The following is a 22,361-nucleotide window of genomic DNA, read 5'->3' as shown; positions in this document are numbered from 1 at the left end:
GGCAAACCCGACTTCGAGGCTGGCAGGATAGGATACTCAGAGGGACTGATACCACACAGCCCGCGGTGCCACGGTCTGTCTCATCTAACTCAAGCACTATGGGTGATTCTCTGTAACATTTTACTTAGGTTTTCAAGGTGTCTTTTCTTCCTGACACTTATTTGCATCTGGTCTCCTGATCGGTGTCTTGCTTTGAGACCCCAGTACTACGTTTCTTCATTCATAAAAATGAAGATAGAAATAAGACAAATTTCGCAGTGCTCATTATAAACATGAAATGAGATAACATACATAGGAATTTTTTGTAAGCTATTCATTTTATGCCTATTCAAGGTCCTTTGTGATCTGGCCCCATATGAATTTTCTGGTGCTATGTTCCACTAGAGCCCTTTTTGTATAATGTATCCTGACCAAACTAGGATGTTCTTCCATCTCTGGACCCAATTAGCATTTTTTGTGGGATCTGTGACCATAGCAGAAACAGAAAAACAAGCTCCCTAAGAATTACTTCAAACAAATAATACCTCAGGGTCAGATTATTTTACCTATTAATTCTCTTAAACTCTGAAGTAACAGAAAATTCTCGTGTTTTATAAACAGTTAACATCATTTAAAAAATCTTTTTAAAAACCCAATCTATTTAATGAAGCTAGCAAAACCAGAGAACAAAATATGTTAAAGTCTTCTTAAAATAAAAGCAAACAAATAAAAGAAAAATTACGTAGGTTAATCTCCCCTTTTCCATTACTGTAACAATAGCAAAAATACTAATAACCACTCAATGATACTACTCAAAAATACTCAAAAATACTAAATGAACCACTCAATCAGTGGTTCATTTAAACTGTGTTTCTCAAAATATGGTTTGTGTATGTTTTTGTGTGGTTTTATAACCATATGATTAGCGGTGGAGGAGGGACTTCTAAAAATTCAAATTCTCAGGCTCCCCCCCTACACCTGCTAAATCAAAACCTTCAAGACTGTTACCATAGAATCTGCATTTTAACATTTGTTCCAGGTGATTTTTATGCAAACCAAAGTAAGAAATACTACGTTGACATTATCTACCATAACCATATAGCATTTGTATCAAGTAGGAATGCAAGGAATTACTAACATCAAGACATTTAGTGACATAAAGATTTACTTCAATAAAACCAAACAGGAAAAAAGAAAACCCCACAGGATAGTTTCTGAAAAGATATCAATAAAATTAGACACCATTTATATTTAAAAAAAATCATAAAACCAATAATAGAAGAATGTGTCCTCAAAATGATAGAGAATAACCATTTTAATGCAGCATTTTTAACAGAAAAAAATGAACCTAAAAACATTAGCAGCATCCTTATTAATGAGCTAAACAAAAATATCAGAAATCTCCCATATCACTTATAGCTTAGAAGTTCTGATGTAGACATTAAAACATGGGATATAAAAGAACTTTGTTACTGGAATGGGGGAAACAGAATTACCACTATTTTCAGAAACTATTAATTCATCCATTGAAAATCCAAAAGAATATACTTAAAAATTTATAATTAAAGTAAGAATGTAATGTTGCTTTGGACTACACACACACAAAAAGTCTATATACCAAAAATAACCAGTCTGAATATTCATTTACTTATTCAATAAACATTAACAGAACACCAAGAAAATCATTGGAGAATCACTGAAGAATACAATGAATATAAAAAATGAAACAAAATTTATAGAAATAATAAAGGAAACAACAAGGTTTAAAAGAGAATGGATATGTATCCCAGGAAAGAAGAATGAGAAATGATGGCTGAAAGCATGTGCTCTGGGGCAGAGAGATGTCAGCTCACATCTCGGCTGAGTGACCTTGAACTGATGTTTAACCTCCCTTAGCCAAAGAGGGCCCTGGCTCAGCAGATTCCCACCTACACAGCAAATGCAGTTAGATTGTTTCAACCTGTCCTCTATCTTAGAACATTTGGGTTGTTTATGATGTTTTTGACAAATAAAGCTTTTAAATTTTTAATTAGCCAGATCACTAAATCTTTTTTATGTGTTTGCCTCTTGGCATTACTTTCCATCTCTCTCCTTAGAATCTTCTTTTTTTTGGCTCCCTTCCTTGAATATTTTCTTTTGTCTGAGATGAGAAATCTTTATTTGTCCATTCACTCTTTCTCAAGAGAGGCTTTTCACCACCTATTTTTCTAGTACAGATATAAGTTTATGTTTCGTCAAATTAAAAGACATACTTTTCTTTACTGTGATACCCTATGGAAGGTTTAGGTTGAATTAGAAACTAAAAGATATATAACTTCTGCTTTTAAAAATATTTATCAATGTCAAAATCTCTCTGTCTCTCTCTCTCTCTCTCTCTCTCTCTCTCACATACACACACACTCACACACACACACACACACACACACACTTTACCCCTAGGTTTTGTTTTCCTCGGTTTATTTTCTCATATATTTATGTTGTACTAGTATAGACTATGAATTTTGTAAGATAACTCAAATCATTTTCAGAACAAGACACCAAAATAAATAATAATATCAGAATATTCTGCCTGGAGAGCAGTGAGAGGCAATTCTAGCTATATTCTCAAAGGAATAACCTTGAAGAGTTTCATTACCACATAACTGTTTATCAAGAGATACAAAAGAGCTTACTGGAAATCAGAATGAGGCTGATAGTGTGGATGCTGCCTGCATGGGTCCTTCTCTGACCTTTCGCCACCCTGCTATTATCGCTCAGTCTTCAAAGGACTTGGGTTGAAATCCTTTTTGAGATAACTTTTACGGTGTTGTAAACATTTTACGGGCTTTTTGACATTCATATTCTTTTGTTTCTTATGCAAAGCTAGCATTTATTCACAATTATCTAATTATGCTTCCTTATGGTTGACTCTTTGGTAGAAAAATATTAATCTCTCAGTCTGTTGCTATGATCATTGGTATCATCCTTAGCTGCGGTGTTTGTGTGTTCTTGCTATAGTAGGAATTCACATGGGGGGAAACCTGGACCACTACCAGCCCATTAGGGCAGTCCTCCAGACGTATGAATAAATTGGAAATAGCCATTGCAAGTGTATGTTGTTAGTTTCAGTGTGCATTCTGTTATCCGGAAGGGTCTTGTTATTATAGCCCCTGAGCCCCTGAGCTTCCTGCATACCAGGAAGGCATATGTGACAGCATTTGGTAATGGGGAATAGTCAGAGCTTTCGGCCTGTTCAGACCTGCTCAGCCTCCTCAGATTAGCCGTGGCAACCAGTTTGTCTCCATGCAACTGAGGGAGGCCAGGAGAGCTCAGCCAACAATACCCGTCTGTTCTGGCCCAGTTTATTATCCCTGAGCTAAGTAAGCTCTTAAATTAAGCTCAATAGGGCACTGAGATCTAAGTAAATTGCAAATGCATGACCCTAGGGCAAGTGCACACAATCCAGTGAACCAGGGTAATTCCTGTGACCTTGGGGAATTCCTTTGTCCATCTCCACACCTCATACTCCAAATTCTCACCCCTTGCTCAAGGCTGTTACTCCCCCGTATCACAGCCAATGACTTCTAGAGAGACCAATGAGGCTTTTAGATAACACTCTTAACTTCTCACGCCTCTGGACGGAATCAGACAGCTCTGGTTTCAAGTTCCAACTCAGCCACATACTAGCTATGTGGCCTTAGGCAAGTCACTTAACCTCTCTGGGCTGGCTTCCTCCCCCATGGGGTGTAGTGACACTTAGAACTGATCCCACAGGAACACAGTTCAGCATGAGGCCTGACACCTGAGCACTTAATAGCTGCAGGCTAATATATTCATCACAAGCAGTAGCATCTGTCCTTACACTCAGCCCCTCCTGACTCAGATAATGAGATGCCTCTGGTGAAGGATTCTTCCCTCACCTTGTGCCCAGAACCCATCCTTCTCCATCTCCTCTCTGACCTTCAGCAGTCAGTGAGGCCCGAGGTCTCAGGTCCCTCTCTCCATGACCCTCCCTTTCAGGCATATAAACTTATACTCAATTTCTGATCAGAAAGCATGTATGCAAAACAAAGCAACAAAAAACTTGCTGGCTCTTTTTCTGGTCACTGTCACCTTTCTCCCTTCACAGCCAAGCCATTGGAAAACAGTCATGCAAGTATGCTTCACAGCCTCAGTTTTCTTAACTTTTATTTCCCTTCAACCCAATCTGGCTTCTGATGCTACCACTCCACTGAAATTGTCCTTTCCAAGGTCACTATTAACTGACAAGTTACCAAAGTCAGTCTTCGTTTGACCTGACTTTTCTCTCTGAAATGATCTCTTCCTCCACATTCTTTTCAGGCTGGTTTCCTTCCTTTCTCTTGGACCCTTTTATTTGGGTGATTGTTAGGTGATTTCTTGACACAGCTCTTAAATGTAATGCTGGTTTAGCCCTTCCTTACCACTCCTCTTTTCTCCCATTTCACATACTCCCGGGGCAGTCTCACCTCCACACATATCATCAAACTGTGCCATCCCTGCCTGCCTCCCACCCCAAAATGTAAATGTCCTCAGATATCGTCCTCGTGGCTTTTCTCAACAGCAAAGTCATGTCCACTATTGTCCAATAGACACTTGCACCATGGATATCCTTATCATCCCTCCTGAATGTGTTTCTCCTCTTCAAGTTTCTCTTGCTGCGTGGTGCACCATCACTTAGGAGGAGCCTTGTTCTAATTAACTCCTACCCATCAATCCCTCAGAGTCTTCTCTGTCTCTAGCCTCACTCAAAATTCTGTAGTCTCATTAACACACACACACACACACACACACACACGCACACACACACAAAATGTGTTCTTTCTCTTCCATAACAATTTACGTTGAATAGGGTGATTATTTAATTAATAAAAATCTCTCCAACTAGAGTTATAAAATTGAAGGCAAAAATCATGTCTGTTTTCACTGAAGATTATGGTCTAGTCTCTTAACATTATTTGGAACAAATCTGCTCAGATATATAAAGGACAAGTAATTCAATGCAGGAATCAAAGAATCATCCCACATTCATGTATCACACTCACTCATGATATCCTATTAGCTACTAAGTCCTGCTCATTTTATTCCCTAAATATTTCTCAAAATCTCTCTTATCTTCCCTGGTCCCTTTTCAAACACTCTTACTTAATGTTCAAATTACATCTCATCAATTTGGCAACAGCCTCTTCATAATGGAAGCGTAGGATGTCATTACACAGATTCTATATCCCAACTGCCCATGTTTATATCCCGGTTCTGTCATTTTCAAGCCATGTGACCTGGGACAAGTCACTTCACCTCCATGTCTATGAAATAAAGCCAATAATGAAATTAGTCTTGCATGATTATTGTGAAGATTAAATAAGTATTACATGGTAAACTCTTCAAAGAGGGCCTTGCCCATAGTAAACAGTAAGTTCCAGCTCTTATTTTTATTACTATTTCTTCTTGTGGTATTGTCATTTCCAGAATAACCTCAACCAGCTACTAGAAACTGTAACATGCAAATCCTAGAATATGTCAATACCTGAACATCCTCTAAAGGCTCCCCATTGACTAAGGATGAGTTTGTGTGTAGAAGGCAATACAGAATCTAATATTTAGATGGTTTTGCTCACATATTACCTCTCTCTCTCTCTCTCTCTCTCTCTCTCTCTCTCTCTCTCTATATATATATATATATATATATATATATATACATATATGTATATGTACACACATATATATACATCAAAATAATAGGTCACCACTTTAGGATGATGTACAGAGTACTCACTCTAAGCAGGGAGCTAGGTACATCCAGGCCTTGGGAAATTTCTAAAGTTCGCTTTTTTTTTCCTTCTCTTTGTATTGTTCTTTTTCTTTAAAAGAAAAAGAACATACAAACCCACAAGCTCCATATCTCTTTCTCACTGTACACCTCTATTTTAAATTCTCACTTACTCTAATCTATTCACCTCCATGGTCAAGAGACTAGTCATGGGTAACAAAGAATGTCTTTTTAGATTATCTCCAGGTGAGTGCTTAGTGTTGGAATCTGAGAAGAAAAGAAGCAGCTTAGAAGTGCTGAGCTCTTGTATCAAATATTTTCATAAAGCTTTATCACATTCCACAAGTTCATTTGTTCCTCGGGTATCATATTCAATATTTATGAAATTTCCTTCAATTAGTATCATGCAGTGGAGTGTGATATTGCTTAAGGTTTTTGGATAGTGATAACATTTTTATTTGTATTTATAGTAAGTTTATAACTTTTTCTAACAAATGTGTAACATTTTTAAGTATCAACTATGTCAACAACCTCTCTGTAGGACCACCATCATCAAATCAGCTAAATGGCAAAAAAAGCTGAGGTGAGGTAACTTTAACTCCCTGCTTTAAATCTTCAGGAAATTGTTTTTAAGCATTGTTTTATAGGTTAGTCTGTAGTAAGGATGATAGGCTCCAACTTTTGCAATGTTGCTAAAATAATTTTAATTGAAAAGATAACTAGTTTTGCAACAACAACACAAAGATACCCAGAGTTCAGGGGATATTAAACTTATCCAAGGAAAAAAAATAAGTGGGGAGAAGAAGTAAGTAGTCAGTCACATGGAGTACTTGCTCCGATTCCGAAAGATCATCACAAGTTTCTTCTTGCTACTCCAAAGGAAATGGTTTTCATGCTTACTTAGAGAGATATTAGTGAATGACAGTGAGAGTGATATTAAATTACGCTGTATTTCTTTTCTTTCTTCTTTTTTTATTTGAAGCTACTTATTTCATTGACGTCTGTGCACTTAAATAGAGGCCTGATATAAAAAATAATTTAATGAAAAAGCAATATTCAGATTTAACCAGCGGGATAAAACACAAGCTTTCCATTTTGTCATATTGACAATAGATGATATAACAAAAACACCATCTCCCCATCTGGATAAGAGCTTACCTGAGTGAAAACAAAGTAATAACAAGAAAATAAGAAGCCTCTTGAGTGTGAACTTAGAATCCTAACCTATAAAGTGATAACACTAGAATTATTTATGTCCCTGACTTTCAACAATTTTTCCTGTTCTTTCTCGCTTGCCTTTCAACAATACTTTGCAGATTGAAGCAGTACATTAACGATTTCATTTGTCAGCCCCTATTGTTGCTAATCTTTTTGATCCATTTTCTTCTATTCTGAGTTCTCAGTGCATTATTTTTGTACTTTGATATTTTTATATTTTATTGATGTGCTGCTTTAGAATTCCCACTAAACGTTGCTGCTTTTTTTTTTTTTTTAACTTTTATTCACTTGATTTCTTTCTCATGGAATTGGAGTTTTTACATTCAGGCTATATATACAGATTTTGAGGCTTTCATACAGCCTACAAATGGGAACTCCTTTAAGGAAATCTGGTGAAACACACAAATGGCAGGGACTATTACTGTTAGTATGTCTACTATCTCACTGCTGTTCTGGTGACAGGATTCTATGTGGATCTAAATGTAAAAAAGTAAAATCTTAAGGCTTCTAGAGGAAAACAAAGAACATCTTCATGACATGAGGTAGGAAAAGACACTAACTTAAGGAAAAGACTGATGTATTAGGTTTCAGTAAAATTAAAATTAAATGCTTCTACTCATAAAAAAATTAAGAGACTGAAAAAGTAAGGGTCATACCCATAACATACTACAAATTTTAAATCTATTTAAGAAACAGACATACAAGCTAATAGAAAAATTGGCAAAAAACCTCACAGAAAGGATCACAAACGGTCAACAAGCCTGTGATAAAGTGACCAACCTCGTTTGTCACTAGGCAAATGCAAATTCAAGCCACAGTAAGATACTACTACACAACCACCAGAATGACCCCAATTAAAGACTGACAGAGGGGCGCCTGGGTAGCTCAGGCAGTTAAACGTCCAACTTCGGCTCAGGTCATGATCTCACGGTTCCTGGGTTTGAGCCCCATGTCGGGCTCTGTGCTGACAGCTGGGAGCCTGGAGCCTGCTTCGGATTCTGTCTCCCTCTCTCTCTCTGCCCCTCCCCCGCTCACACTCTGTCTCTCTCTCAAAAATAAAATAAAACATTAAAAAAATAAAAAATAAAAAAAGACTGACAGAATCAGCGTTAAGGATAATGAACAACTGGAATCCTCATACACTGCAGATAGGAGTATAAATTAATCCTGACTGGGAAACCGGAAGTATCTATCAACATTAAACATCTACATCTCCAGTGATCCAGCAATCTCTCTCCTACAAGGGCACTGAAAGTCTTGTCCAAGAATGTCCAGTGTGTTATTTATAACAGCCCCAAACTAGAAAACCCCACATGTTCGTTAGTACTTAAATTGTGTAAAATAAGGTGTGGTATATTTCTACAATGAAATGTTATCCAGAAATAAAAATTGGTGAATCGCTGCTACACACCACAACATGAACTTGGGTATGAGAATCACAAATATAACATTAGGCAAAAGAAGCCAGATGCAAAAAGAATATAAAATGTATGACTCCTTTTATAAAAAGTTGAAAAGTAGGCAAAACTAAGTTATGGTATTTAAAGTCAGGGTGGTGGTTATCTTTGGGTAAGGAGAGAATGAGGACTAAAAAGGACAACCAGGGTGGGGGGGTTGGGGATATTGAGAATGTTCTATTGTTTGACTGGGTCATGGTTAATTTGTTTCTTCAGGATTTCTTTGTCAAATGGATTGATCCATCAAGACTTCTTCCCAAAGATAAGTTGTGTTTTGAAAGGAATGAGAACAAATTTAATTTTGGAAGTGAAAATTAAAGTAATCTCAATCACGTTTTAAAAAAAACAACTCTGTTTGTTGTTTTTACCAAATCCCTCAAGTCTCTGGGGAGAGAAGTAAACACCTAGATGACAAAGCCCCAGCCATGGGCAAGACATAAATTTGTATCCACTAATCACCTTTAGAAGTAGCATCTCATTTCTTTAAAAACATCGGTAAACAGGTTGATAAATCCTGTGGACACTGAATCAGTAGTATTGGGTCTTTTAATGATGTCTTTAACCGAGTTGCATGTTAGTGTTATAAAATCTGGTTAATTAAGGGATGTATAAGGAACACATAAGAAAAAACATTTTAAAACCTCAACTGGGTGTGATGAGATCCGTTGTTGAGGATATTGGTCATTAATTTACTCTGTTCTCACAATTTACTCTGTTCTAGCATTTCTGTGATAGAAATTTATTTTAAAGATTAGTGCCAGGAAATTATTTGTTCCCCATAAAAAGCTAATGTGTTTTTGTCAATGTAAATTAAATGAATGTCTTTCCCTTTCCTTTGACCATCAAGATAAGTAGAGCCAAAGAGATGTATTTTTTTTACATCAACTTTCTTAACTGTTCACTACTTTGTGTTCTGATTTCTATTGTTCTGTTCCAGATTTTATTTTTTTATTTACATTTTGTGTAAGTTGCCTCCTAGATGAAAATAAGAAAATTTAAAAAAACATATTTTCAGACAAATATGTAAACACTTTTGTTACTCACATTTGGGACAAAAGAAAAAAAATCTGTTGTCTTTAATAGAAAATTCTCTGTAATGAACACCCATATAGAAGACAGTAATACAGTAAATCTCGAATAAATGAAGCAGGCTATAAAAGCTATCAGTTCTGAAAATGAACTCCTCACAGGCACACCGAATTCAGTGAAGAAAAAGAAACATTTGACCTGGGATCTCAGCTTTCTATGAAGCTGATAAACAAGAAAGAGTTAATGTGACACTGAATTGATTGATTATTTTTGCAATAGATACTTGCACTTTAAACTTTGTCCCTAATTACTGAATGAAAAATATGAAGTGCTGACCCATGTTAGAAAAATACATGTTTCAAAATATAAACATTCAGGAAATAGTTTAGCATATGGTAAAATTTAAATAAATGTTAGCTACTACCAAACTATGGAAATTATAGCTGTTGTCATAATCAATAATCCAATGGGAGAAGTATTTTTTGTTAGGATAAGCATCCAAATACAACTAACTAAAATCAGTCTGCGTGGATGGTTGCCTGTGGGTAAACATCGGATGTAAATGTGTTTTGTCTTTGTTTTTCAAACCTGCAGTAAATCAGAGTAGGTAGTTGAAATATTGGTCAAAACAATGGAGCTAAAGAAGAAAAACCAACAAAGAAGCCTAAATCAAATCTGTGCCACTTCATCTAATGATGTTGAATAGGTAAATCATCTAAAATGAAGCTGTTAATTTCTATCTATAGGGTTTCTAGGATAACTATATATAAGCATGTGAATATGTGATTATTTACATATATTTAAGGTGCCAGTAAGAGGATAGAAATTTCATTGGCCATGTATCAGTTAGACACTGGCATTTTACAAATAAATAATACTGCTGCACATATGGAGAGACAAATAAAACTGTTCCAAGGGAGGCAGAACCTTTTCTGCAGAGTTTAATGACCCAAAACTCTAGGGTAATTTGTGCTTTGAGCTTTGGTAATTTCTTACTTGACCCTCTGTCTTTTTTGACCCAGTAATGGCCCTTGTAAACCATCCTCAGTTTTGCCTAGCAGATTATGGACCTTGCCTTGTCAACTACTTATGGGAAGTTGACATAAGTCCTTTGGGTTTTCTTCATTCAGCAAATATTTATTGAGTACCTAGTTCACAACTGGCAGCATTCTAGATTCTGGGTGTATAGCCAAGAACAAAACAAAATTCTTTTCATATGGAGTGTACAATTCAAAGAGTGGAATTTAATTATGAAAACACTTTACTCACACAAAACCAAGGCTGATTGTGATAGCAGCAATTTACGAGATGTGAATAAATAGCACAACAATATCTAAATACAATCAGATTTTGAACAAGTGGATTCATTATAGTTGGATGTGGAGGAATCCCTGAAGCCTGTTTCAATAGATATGAAAGTAAAATACCATCATAATGAAGCATAACCGATTAAATTTTCCAAAGATGACTACCTCAATATGTATTTCATCCCTCATGTACTTCTTAGAGTGACATTGGCCCTTGAATCTGGATACATTGATGACTGTCTTAATCAACAGAATGTGATAGAAAGATTTCTGTGAGACTTCCAATAATTGCCGGGACAAAAGTTGGCCCACAAAGCAAGCCCAGTCCCCAGTGGAGAGTCATTCCATGACTCATTCTCTTTACATACAAACATACACCCTGAAGAGTCATTATTCAGTCACTCCAGTTCAGGATTTGTTGTTAAATGTGATCTGAATCACTGTTATGCTGGTTTTGTTAAGCCACAAGGCCAGCATCACCAAGCCTTGATTGCCACATGTGGCATAACCTAGGTCCACTCAGGCATCTGGAGGAGTGTATGATCGATCAGTTAGATCGAAACAAGGTTGTGTTGTGCATCTTCATGTTTGGGAGCTTCCACTGACAGCATCAGATACAACAGAATAGGTCAAGACCTGCCATGTTTACCCGAGGGTATTAATTTTTATAGCATGTGAACAGAGAAGACAACCTCAGCATAAGGTCTGGTTGTCGGGTATAGCTGCCAATTGAATCAGGCAGCAGTGCTGAATCTAGAGGACAGAGAGAATTCATCATCCCCTGCCCTCCATACCTTCTGGGGTCTAAGTTGTTCCCTCCCTGAGTACCAGGGGGTTTGCTCTCCCTCTACCACCACAAAATTAGTGCATTCAATCTGAGAACCTATAAGTTTACCTTTTCTCTAATTATCCTGTATTCATATCTAGATATTTTTCTCTGACTGTTACCCAGGAAATAGCCAGGATGAGATGATCCTTTTCTGGAGATAGACTCATTTGGGCTCTCACTGAGGTGTGTGGACCAGGAAAGGGTGATGGTGTTAGAGAAAGAAGTTCTTTCAGTGTTCAATAATTCCCAAAGTCTATAGATAGTAGGGAGCATGAAATGCTCATCAAATACCATTGGCCCATTGCTGGGTGGTCTTTGTGATAAAAGAAACATCATTGACATATTGTATAACGTCCAGAAAGTAAAAAACATGACACAGATTAGTTTCGATGGCCCAAATACCATGGATGGACCACAACACCATAATCTGAAAAACTGTCAAACTATTGTGGCATCATTGGTAACCCCAAGAGGGGTGAGGGAGATCAAAAGTCCAGTGTATGCAAACTTCCAGGAGCAGAAAGGGTCCATAGCTGCTGCAATGTGTCCTCCTTAATCATGACACAAAGGAGTTGTCTACTGGCGGGAGCCACAAACCTGGCATGCAGTGGTAGCCTCTGTTTCAGACAGAGAACCCCAGCTCCTGATACTGATGTGTGGCCATATCCAGTATGATAATAAATCCATTTGTCAAGTCAGAAATCTGGGCAGTGCAGGGGTGATCAGCAGCTTGGTTTCAGTCAGAGAACAGATGATTGTCATGGGCATTTACATTAGTAACACAGACCACTCAATCAGCAGCCATGATTTATTTCCAGTTTGTGACCCCAGAGAGTGGTGTCTTTGATCTGGCTATATTCCAACTGACAAAACAAATATCTAAGCCACTAGCAATAACACAAAATTCAGTAAAAAACATTAAGGGGAGTATTGGCAAGAGCTACGAGAATAACCTTGAATTCTGGTTATTTCTTGGATAACAGAAACTCAGGGTAGTCAAGTATCTGTTTTCCCCCTGATAATAAAAGACAGAGAGATGATTCAAATCCATGTCCGCCTCATTGTCAGCAATGAAAATATAGAGCTCTGGGTGCATTTTAAACATCCAAACTTTGTGCATTGAACTTGAGAGATCACCTGCTCAAAACCGAAAATAAACACAAAGCCTTGCTTAGCAGTCTGAAGCCATCCTTTCCTCTGGCGTCTTCTGCTACTTTTCTCCCCTCAGCTACATCATTGTTGACACTACTTGTTCCAGCTTTTGGCCCCTTTGGCTCAGCAGCCACATTGTCTTTGGCTGCCCCATCATCATTATAATATCTCATTCTCCTTCTATTTGGAAGAAAATGAAGCTAGGCACCATTCTGGTGACTAGATACAACCTAACCTCTCACTATTCAGCCTCTAAACATTACTTAATAGGTTTCTATCTATAATGGGAGGCCTTCCCCCAACCCACCACTGAAACAAGAGAATTGTCAAACTAGATCCTGGGAGTTTTTTCATATTTTCTAACCCAGCCCACAAGGGTCCTCACCCTTTCTATTCTAGAAACCCATGTCTTCATCAGCAAAACTTAAAAACTGTACAAATTCTAAGCCAAAACTTACAAACTGTACAAATTCTAAGACTTTACTCTAATTTACTCTAATTTCAAGTAACAAGCTAGGTTCTGTTTAGACTTAAAATGCTGAAAGACAACACAAGACTCTTGCCTCAGAGACGTAGGTCTGTATTACAGAAGCACTAACCAGAGCTATATGTTTGTTTTCTTCAGTTTCCCAGAGGCAGATAAAAGGACACATCATGATCATGGTTGCCTGTACTTACAATGGGTTGTGTTGTAGGAGAGAAATAATGAGCTTTGGGTATTTACCAGTATAATAAAAGTGGAAGAAAATCATGTTACCTCATCTGTCAGACACAATCATCAGAAATGGCCAAGCTAAAGAGCAGTCAGGGTCTTACATTCTTGGCATACCTAGCAAGAATGTGCAGGGATGCTCAGGGTCCATGGCAATTGTTTCTTCCTATAGAAGGAGCGTCAAAATTACTTTGCATTTAAATAGAATGAACAACTATACACATTAATGGTCATACCTTAGGGATCTGTATTACTACTGCTATCTGTCACAGTATATTTCAAAAACCTGGACTATCTGGCACTTGCCAAGCAATATCGTATTGGCCCACTATATTGATGACTTCACGTATAACAAATCCAGGGAGGAAGAGGTAGCAGGTATCCTGGATGCCTTGAAAAGAAGTACTTTTCAATTCATCCAGAATAGGCATGTGCTTCAGAGGTTAGGAAATAAGCATTACAAAGATTAAGGAGCTTCTTGAATCAAAAGTCTTTCCAAGATTCTAGTAGTCTGGGACACTTTAGGACATGTCCTGCAAAGCAAAATATAAGTTATTGTATCTTTCACTTCTATCACTAGAAAAGGAGTATAATTCTCAGAGACACTTCTTTGAGTTATGGAGGAGAGATATTCAATACTCGCAAATAATGTTTGAAACCATTTATCAGGTGGCATTGAAGGTTATTAGATCTGATTGGAGCTAGAGAAAGAAACGGCTTGGAAACATGGCCATGGTATGTTCAACCCTGCCACGTGGGCCATATAACCTAGAACATCTTAGGCTACTTGAGTTATCTGCGGTAGAGAAAGATGCTGTAAATAGTTTCATGCAAAATTTAATAGGAGAATTGCAGCACACTTCAGAGAAACCATGTACTGTTTAAAAAGGAATTCCTGTAGGGAGAACTTCCAAAATAATAAAGTAAGGATTTCTGAAAATCTGCTCATCTGTAAAGCAACAATTGTCACTAGCAAAAATTTTTCAAAATCAACCAGAGCTCTTGAAATTAACCAAAAATTTGAAAAATTCCAAATATATTCTTTAAAGAAAAAAACAAGAAAATCTTGGTAACAGTAGTGATCTTTGTGGTATTTTAACTTGTCTAATCTCCATTCCCATCTCCCCAGCTCCATGGTAACCTTGAGTACCAACAGCTTCACAACCACAATCATTGTAAAAACTGGCAGCCTATCATCCATCCGTTAGAGGGGCAAAACAGATTTGAAGCAATCCCATCAAGTTCTATTCCCAGAGAATGGTCACTGTTAAATCTGTTTTACAGTTGTTCCCTAGAAAAGTTTATTCTCAGAGCTTATCTTTATTTGACTTGATTCAGGGCTCATGAACAGCCCTATCCTCAAGGCATTTGTCAAAAACAATCAGTGGCAATTGTTTAACATCACAGCTTCCTGAGGCAATAATACCATTTGGGACTAACAAGAGACTGACTGACTAACTCGAAAGGAAAGCTGAGAAATGTGATGTCTGTAGAGGATTTTGACAAGCTCCAGTACATTCCATGGGATCTAGGAGGTCATACATAGGTTCAAGGTTCTGCATATGCCCAGGAAGGACCTAAGAAGGTTGTATTCTCTATTGGATGACTTTGAGTTTCTTCACAAGCGGGTAGTGAAGGCTAAGGCAGGTTTTAAACTGCCTGCTAGAGCACTGAAGCTTTCCCACCAAAAACAAACAAACAAACAAAAACAAAAAACCTTTTAGCAAAGACTGGGAGACTTACTCATTCAAGACATTTAAGTAAATCTCTATCTAATCATTAGCTTACCACTAAGATAACTGGGAAAAAGAATTCTGTGGCCACATATAATAAAGAATGCACACTTTATTGATTTATACAGGGAAAGTCACTAAACAAATAAACAGCAACAACCAACCTTGGGGGGGTAGGTAATCTGATTTCCAGAGTTGTAGCTTCATATTATTTAAACTGTATAGTTTAAAAAAAAAAAAAGAAAAAACTATGAAACATGCAAAGAAACAGGAAAACTATTCCATATATGGGAGGGGGGTAGTAATAAATAGAAACTATCCCTAAGGAAGAACAGATATTGGTGTTACTAGACAAAGACTTCAAAATATCAAATAGAAATTCTGGAGTCAAAAACTAAAATAAAATGAAAAATTTCCTAGAGAGGCTAAACATAACATTTGAATTAACAGAAGAATCAATGAACTTGAAGATAAGTCAATTGAGATTATCAGGTTTGAGGAAAGAAAGTAAAACAATGAAGAAAACAGTACTCAAAGACATGTGGAATATCATTAAGGAATCAACATAAATTCAATCAAATTGAAGACTGCTGTGGTCTGGACATTTGTATTCTCCCAAAATTCATATGTTGAAATCCTAATGCCTGATGTGATAGTATTAGGAAGTGATGACTTGGGAAATGCTATGTCATGAAGGTAGAGCCCTCATGAATGGAATTAGTGTTCTTATAAAAGAGGTCCTTTTCTTTCCATCATGTGATAACACAGCAAAAAGGTGCTGGCAATGAGCTAGGAACAGGGCTCACCTAAGGCTGATGCCTTGATCTTGCACTTCCCAGTCTCAAGCACTGTAAGAAATAAATTTCCATTGTTTATAAGCTATCCAGTCTCTGGTATTTTGTTTATGTCTAAACAGACTATGACAAAGACCCAGAAAGAAAATAGAGAAAGGAAGAAGCCGAAAGAATATTTGAAGAAATAATGGCCAAAAGCTTCCCAAGTTTGATAAAAACTATTAATATAAACATAAAGAAGTTCAACAAACTCCAAGTAAAAGAACCTCAAAGAAATCCACATCTGGAAATAGTATTGACTAACTGTCAAAGACAAAGACAAAAAGAGATCTTGAGGGGTGCCTGGGTGGCTCAGTCGGTTGGGCGTCCAAATTCAGCTCAGCTTATGATCTTGCCATTTATGAGTTTGAGCCCCACATCGGGCTCTGTGCTGACAGTTCAGATCCTGGAGCCTGCTTTGGATTCTGTGTCTCCCTGTCTCTCTGTCCCTCCCCTGTTCTCTCTCTGTGTCTCTCACTCTCTCTCAAAAATAAATAAACATTAAAAGAGAGAGAGATTTTGAAAGCAGTGAAAGAAAAGTGACTCATCACAGACAAGAGATTCACAATAGGGCTAACAACTGACTTATTAAAACCATGGATGTCTGAAGGCAATGGGATGTCATATTCAAAGTGCTGAAAAGGAAAAAAAATGGACAGCCAACAATTATATATCAAGGAAAACCATCCTTCAAAAATGTAGATGATATGAAGACAATACCAAATAAAAACTGACAGAATTTGTTAAGCAAATCTATGCTATAGACATGCTAGAGTCCTTTGAACTGAAATGAAAGAGCATTAGACAGTAATTCACATCCACTTGAAGAAATAAACAACACCAAAAAAGGCAATTACATAGGTAAATATGAAGGAAAGTATAAAGTGTTTTTCTGTTTGTAACTCCTTTCTCCTCCTATTTGATTCAAAAGACAGGATCATAAAGTGATAATTATAAAACTGTTGATGAAGTTAAATGCTAAAAGTTGTCATTTTCATGACAATAATAATACAAAGAAGGAACAGGGAATCATGATATTGAAGAAATGTTTTGTGAAATTAAGTTGGTGTTAATTCGAAATACATTATTTCAAGATGTCAATGTTAAATGCAACCTTCAGGGCTATAAGTAAGAAAGTAATTCAAAAGGTATAGTGAAAGTAAAAATGGTACTCTACAAAATATCTTTTAACACAAAAGAAGAAACCAATAGAGGAATAAAGTAATAAAATGACATAAGAGGTAGAAAACAAACAGCAAAATGATAGATATAAATCCCACTTTATCAAATATTATAATAAACTTAAGTGGAAACCCCGATCAAAGGCAGAAACTGAAAATGGATTTTTAAAAAAATATCTAATTGTATACTATCTACAAGAAACACATGAGATTCAAAGACATAAAGAGGTTGAAAGTAAAGAATGAAAAAGATATACCATGTATGCCAAAACCAAAAGGAGACTGGAATTGCTATATTAATATAAGAGAAAACAGGCTTTACAATAAAAATTATTACTAGAAACAAAAAAGCACATTTTATAATGACAAACACGTCAATCAATTCAGTACACATAACAATTAAAACACACATACACCAAAGAAAAATGTTTCAAAATATGCAAAAACTAACACAATTGAAGGATGAAATAGACAAATCAAGATTAAGAGGAGCGCCTGGTTGGCTCAGTCGGTTGAGCGGCCGACTTCGGCTCAGGTCATGATCTCATGGTCCGTGAGTTCAAGCCCCGCGTCGGGCTCTGTGCGGACAGCTCGGAGCCTGGAACCTGTTTCGGATTCTGTGTCTCCCTCTCTCTGACCCTCCCCCGTTCATGCTCTGTCTCTCTCTGTCTCAAAAATAAATAAATGTTAAAAAAAATTAAAAAAAAAAAAAAGATTAAGAGTTGGAGACGATTAACATAGACATAGGACTTAAACAGTACTTTAATCCAGTTAGACTTAATAGATATCTATAGAATATTCTATGCAACAATAGCAGAGTACACATTTTTTTTCAAAAGCACATGGAACATTCTTCAGGATAGACCCTATGTTAGACTATAAAACAAGCTTCAATGAACTTAAAAAGAGAAAGTCATCTAAAAGATGTTCTCTGATGGCAATGACATGAAATTAGAAATCAGTAATAGAAGAAAATTAGGAAAAGTCACAAATATGTGGAAATAATATGTGAATAAATAACCAATGGGTCAAAATGAAAATCACAATAAAACCTACAGAATACTTTGAGATAAATGAAAATGAATACTAAATGTTAGGAGATACATACCAAAATTCGTGTGGTGCAGCTAAAACAGTACTTACAGGGGAAATTTATACCTATGAATGCCTATATTTAAAAAACAAGTAAGCATCTCAAAACAATAACCTAAACTTCCACCTAAGAAACTAGAAGGAAAAAAATAACCCAAACCAAGCAGAGGAAGGAAAAATAAAGAATACTGTATAAATAAGTGAAATAAAGAATAGAAAAAAACAATAGAGAAAATCAACAGAACAAAATTTCGTTCTTTCAAAAATTCACCCAAGTTAACATTTATCTATACTGACCACTCAAAAAAGAGAGAAGACACAAATTATTAAAATAAAAATAAAAGAGAAAATATCAAGGGGCGCCTGGTTGGCTCAGTCAGTTGAGCATTCCACTCTTGATTTTGGCTCAGGTCACAATCTCACAGTTGGTGGGTTCAAGTTCCCATCGGGCTCTGTGCTGACAGCCTGGAGCCTGCTTGGGATTTTCTCACTCTCTCTCTGCCTCTCTGTCTCTCTCTCTCTCAAAATAAATAAATTCAAATTTTTTTAAAAAAAGATAAAATATCAATATACATCTTACATAAATAAAAAGCATTATAAAGAGTACTATAAAAATTTGTATGCCAGCAAATTAGATAACCTAAACTAATGGGAAAAAAATTCTAGAAAGAAACAAATAATCAAAACTGCTTCAGTAAGAAATAAAAACTTTGAACAGACTTTCTCTAAAGAAAATCACAGGCTCAGATGACTTCACTGGTGAATTTTAAAACACATTTAAAAGAATAACAGTCCACCTGAATTTCTCCCCAAAAAAATGGAAATTTCAGGAAGGAATGTTTCCCAGTTCATACTATGAGGCTAGTTTTATACTAATACCAAAACCAGGCAAAACATCACAAAAAAAGAAAACTGCAGACCAATATCTCTTCTGAACATAAATGCAAAAATTCTCATCAAAATACTAGAAAATTAAATCCAGCCATATGTAAATAAATTATACACCATGAGCAAGTGGGGTGTACACCAAGATTCTACCATTATTTAAGCACCGGATAATTAATGCAATACACAATATCAGTAGGATAAAGAAGGATAAAAACCACACGATCATCTCAATAGATGAGAAAACATTTGACAGAATCAAGCACACTTTCATGATTAAAACTCTCAAACCAGTGCTTATTTTGGCAACACATATAAAAATTGGAATGATACAGAGAAGATTAGCATAGCCCCTGCACAAGGATAACATGCAAATTCATGAAGCATTCCATATTTAAAAGCAAATAAAGCAAAAACAAAAACAAAACGTCTCAAACCAGAAGTGAAAGCAAACTTCCTCAATGTGATAAATAGTTTCTGCGAAAAATTCACATCTAACACCATAGTCAATGGTGATTGAATGCTTTCCCCCTAAGATTAGGAACAAAACAAAAGTTTTCACTTTTACCATTTCTATTCAGCATTGTAATGGAAGTCTAACCAAGGTAATTGGGTAAGAAAAAGAAATAAAAGGCATTTAGTTTAGAAAGGAAGTGATAAAAAAATATTTCTATTTGCAGAAGGCACACTCTTATATGTAGAAAATTCTAAGGAATTCATATTCCTTTATTCCAAAAATAAAACTATTAGAACTAATAAATGACTTCAGCAATGTTGCAAGATATGAGATTAATATACAAAGTTGATTGAATTTTTAAAAAGTAGCAATGAACAATCCAAAAATGAAATTAATGAAACATTTCATTTGCAATAACAACAAAAAGAAAACAAATAATTAGGAATGAATTTTAATAAAAGATGTGTACAGTTTCTACATTGATAACTACAAATCATCCTTGAAAAATGCAAGAAAGACTTAATAAATGGAAAGATAGACCATATTCACAGATTGGAAGACAATGTTACTGAGAAGACAGTACTCCCTGCATCAATCTACAGAGTCCATGCAATCTCAATTAAAATTTCACATGACTTGGGGTGCCTGGGTGGCTCAGTCCATTGAGCATTCAGCTCGGGTCATATCTCATAGTTGGTCAGTTTGAGCCCCACATGGGGCTCCCTGTCAACGTGGAGCTCACTTTGGATCCTCTTCCCGCCCCCCCTCTGCCCCTCTCTCACTCGTGTTCTCTCTTTCAGAAATAAACATTTAAAAAAAAATCCCAAGTGACTTTGCATAAATTGACAAACTGACACTAAAATTTGTATGGATGTACAAAGGACCCAGAATAGACAAAATGTTCTTGAAAAAGAAGAACAAAATTGGAAGACTTATACTTCCTGATTTCAAACTCACCACAAAGCTACTGTAATAAAAATAGTGTGGTACTGGCCTAAGGATAGATGTGTAGATCAATGGAATAGAATTGGCAGTCCAGAAATCCTTACATTTAAGGTCAATTGATTTCTACAACACTGCCAAGACAATTCAATGACTAGGCTGAGGGGAATATCTTTTAACCACTAAAATATTTAAAAAAAACAGTCCATTCAAAAATAGGCACATAATTTGAATAAGTATTTCTCAAAAGAAGATAAATAAATGGTCAATAAGCACATGAAAAGATATTCAACATCACTGGTCATTAGGGAAAAGCAAATCAAAACCACAATGAAAACAAAAACAAAAGTAACACCTACTAGGATGGTTAAAATAATTGTCAGTTTGTAAAATGGTGCAGTCATTTTAGAATATAACTCTGCAGTTCTTTAAAATGTTAAACACAGAGTTACCTTATAACCCAACAATTCCACTCCTCAGTATGCAGAACTGAAGACATACGTCCACATAAAGACTTGTACACAGGTGTTCATAGCAGCATTATTCTTTTTTTTCTTATTTTTATTTTTTTTATTTTTAAGAGCGAGAAAGACAGAGTGCAAGTTGGGGAGGGGCAGAGAGAGAGGGAGACACAGAATCCGAAGCAGGCTCCAGGCTCTGTGCTGACAGTGCAGAGCCCGACATGGGGCTTGAACCTATGAACCACGAGATCATGACCTGAACTGAAATCAGATGCTTAACTGACTGAGTCACCCAGGCACCCCACAGCAGCATTCTTCTTAACAGACAAAAAGTGGAAACCCCCCAAATATCCATCAGTTGATGAACAGATAAATGAAATTTTGTATATCTACACAACTAAAATGTATTTATTGTAAATAAAAAGGAATAAAGTACCAATACCTGCTACAGTATGAATAAACCTTGAAAACTCTACGCTTGGTGAAAGAAGCCAGACACACAGGCCACATATTATTTGATTCTAATTTTATGAAGCTTCTAAAATAAGCAAATCCATGGAGACAGAAAATAAATTAATGGTTGCCTAAAACTGCGGTAATTGGAGGGAATGGGAGAGACTGCTAATGGGTATTAGGTTTTCTTTGGTGATGATAATAATGCTGTAAATGAGATAGTTGTGATGGTTGCCAAACTCTGTGAATGAACTAAAAAAACACTAAATTATACACTTCAAAAGAGTGAATTAAAGTATGTGAGTTATAGAAATAAAGCTCTTACAAGAAAACAAAACAACCAGTTCCTATACTGCTACTAGGTCACGGTAGAAACTGAGCTTCTAACCATTTGATAGCAGATAACCAAGTAGCCAGAAGTTACCATTATGACCCATCAAATAAAAGGTCAGATAAGCCTAGCAATACTCCACAGGGCTATATATGGGCCCTATACCATATGCTTCCTCTCACTCAGGGTAGTCTAGCTACTGCAACAGCTGAATGTCTGACCTGTCAGCAACATAGACTAAGACTGAGCCCCAGAACCATACTGTCCCATGAGAAGATCACTCAGCCTCTTGGTGGCAAGTTGAGGATTATGTTTTGTACCCAAGTGATTCACTTGAACATCTTTTCCATACTTCCATATCCAAATGTAACTAAATGTGTTTGTACTGAAACTAGAATCTGACAGAACATGCCAAAATAGGGCCTAGACCACTCTGGGATGTAAATCTCTGTTAACCCACTAGATCAGCCACTTGGACCAGCATATGTATATGCTCGCTGAGGGAAGGAGAATCTAGAACAGGTGGAGAATCAATGAAATGAC

The 22,361-nt window shown here is 36.4% G+C and overlaps 1 non-coding gene across 1 annotated transcript; it reads left to right on the top strand.

The window, feature by feature from the left end:
* The first annotated feature begins 19,467 nt into the window (after nucleotides 1-19,467).
* LOC128777179 (U6 spliceosomal RNA) lies at nucleotides 19,468-19,572 on the top strand. Its single transcript, XR_008422365.1, has one exon. It is a non-coding gene; the product is annotated as a U6 spliceosomal RNA (small nuclear RNA).
* The last annotated feature ends 2,789 nt before the right edge of the window (nucleotides 19,573-22,361 follow it).

The sequence above is a fragment of the Panthera pardus genome, unplaced genomic scaffold (genome assembly GCF_024362965.1).
Source record: "Panthera pardus isolate Hobbes unplaced genomic scaffold, ASM2436296v1 HiC_scaffold_15, whole genome shotgun sequence".
NCBI lineage: Eukaryota > Metazoa > Chordata > Mammalia > Carnivora > Felidae > Panthera > Panthera pardus.
This window is presented reverse-complemented; position numbering and strand designations above follow the sequence as displayed.